This window comes from Penaeus vannamei, chromosome 7 (genome assembly GCF_042767895.1).
Source record: "Penaeus vannamei isolate JL-2024 chromosome 7, ASM4276789v1, whole genome shotgun sequence".
Lineage (NCBI taxonomy): Eukaryota > Metazoa > Arthropoda > Malacostraca > Decapoda > Penaeidae > Penaeus > Penaeus vannamei.
In genome coordinates, this window is record NC_091555.1 from 44345810 (window position 1) to 44348309 (window position 2500).

The following is a 2500-nucleotide window of genomic DNA, read 5'->3' on the forward strand; positions in this document are numbered from 1 at the left end:
CTGTGAGTTGTATGAGGAGGGACTTTCTGTGAGTTGTATGAGGAGGGACTTTCTGTGAGTTGTATGAGGAGGGACTTTCTGTGGGTTGTATGAGGAGGGACTTTCTGTGAGTTGTATGAGGAGGGACTTTCTGTGAGTTGTATGAGGAGGGACTTTCTTTGAGTTGTATGAGGAGGGACTTTCTTTGAGTTGTATGAGGAGGGACTTTCTTTGAGTTGTATGAGGAGGGACTTTCTGTGGGTTGTATGAGGAGGGACTTTCTTTGAGTTGTATGAGGAGGGACTTTCTTTGAGTTGTATGAGGAGGGACTTTCTTTGAGTTGTATGAGGAGGGACTTTCTTTGAGTTGTATGAGGAGGGACTTTGTGTGAGTTGTATGAGGAGGGACTTTCTGTGGGTTGTATGAGGAGGGACTTTCTGTGAGTTGTATGAGGAGGGACTTTGTGTGAGTTGTATGAGGAGGGACTTTGTGTGAGTTGTATGAGGAGGGACTTTCTGTGGGTTGTATGAGGAGGGACTTTCTGTGAGTTGTATGAGGAGGGACCTTGTGTGAGTTGTATGAGGAGGGACTTTTTTTGAGTTGTATAAGGAGGGACTTTTTGTGGGTTGTATGAGGAGGGACTTTGTGTGAGTTGTATGAGGAGGGATCTTCTGTTAGCTATAAGAATTAGTAATAAGAATAAGAATTTGAACAAGAACAAGGACGAAAACAAGAACAGGAACATAAGAACAAGAATGAAAATAAGAACAAGAATACTGTTACGTAGAAGAAGGAAAGGAAGTAGAAGAATAACATCGATAACAATATAACAACATCGAACAACAATAATGAGATTAACGATGATAATAATGATAATAATAGGAGAAAAGAGAGAGAGAAAGATAACAGAATATAAACAATAATAATAATGATGATAATAATGATAATAATAGGAGAAAAGGGAGAGAGAAAAATAACATAATATAAACAAAAATAATAATGATGATAATAACGATAATAATAGGAGAAAAGGGAGAGAGAGAAAAAAAAACATAATATAAACAATAATAATAATGATGATAATAATAGTAGAAAAGAGAGAGAGAAAAATGATACAAACAAACATACATTCCCGAGATATTATTCCTCATGCAAACTCCTTTTAAATAGACAGTAAAGGGCCGGACGATATAAATAGACTTCAAAGAATTATGTATTTCGCTTAATGAAAATTTTCTCTTAATCCGAAGTCGTGTGGAGTCCGTCCCCCCAAAAATATTCGTATACTGAACATGCATAAATAAAGAAATAAATGCATACTTATCAGTCTAGACATGCATATCAACCGGGCAAATAGATAGTTAGATGTATATCTATCAGATATATAGACAGATATGCCTTTATTTCTGCCTGTAAAGAAATAGATACATATTTTTCCAGTCTGTAAGAAATAAATGCATATTTTTCAGTCTAGACATGCCCATCAACCTGGCAAATAGATAGTTAAATGTATATCTATCAGATATATAGACAGATATGCCTTTATTTCTGCCTGTAAAGAAATAAATGGATATTTTTCAGTCTAGACATGCATATCAACCGGGTAAATAGATAGTTAAATGTATATCTATCAGATATTTAACAGATATGCCTTTATTTCTGCGTTTGTAAAGAAATAAATGCATATTTATCAGTCTAGACATGCATATCAACCTAGCAAATAGATAGTTAAATGTATATCTATCAGATATATAAACAGATATGCCTTTATTTCTGCGTCTATAAAGAAATAAATGCATATTTTTTAGTCTAGACATATATATCAACCGGGTAAATAGATAGTTAGATGTATATCTATCAGATTAAAGACAGATATGCCTTTATTTCTGCGTCTGTCTTTATGAAAAGTCACTGGGTCGGACCAACGTGTATTATAAATGTGGGAAAATATGAAAATAGGACCAAGAATTCTAAAAGTATTTATGTTTTTATTTACGGGTTAGTGATTGCTATTTCATTCGTTGTCAGTACAAAAAAAAAAATAAATAAATAAATAAATAAAAGTAATGAATATATAAAAATTGTGTACCTGTGCGTGCGTGTGCAAATATACATATAAAAATAAAAAGTAAAAATGTAAGAACAAATAAAATCTAAATCTATCTATTTATCTATCTATCTATCTATCTGTCTGTCTATCTATCTATCTATCTATCTATCTATCTATCTATCTATCTATCTATCTATCTATCTATCTATCTATCTATCTATCTATCTATCTATATATATATATCTGTCTATCTATCTATCTATCTATCTGTCTATCTATCTTTCTATCTATCTATCTACCTATCTATCTATCTATCTATCTATGTAATTAGACATGTAAATATTAATCAGAAATAAGGAGTTGATTCTTTAAAATTTTGATATAAAAAAAGAATATTTGATAGTCTTTTTTTCTTATCACAATTGTTTTTTTTTCATTCATCATCATTGTTTTTAAAACTAACATCATCAT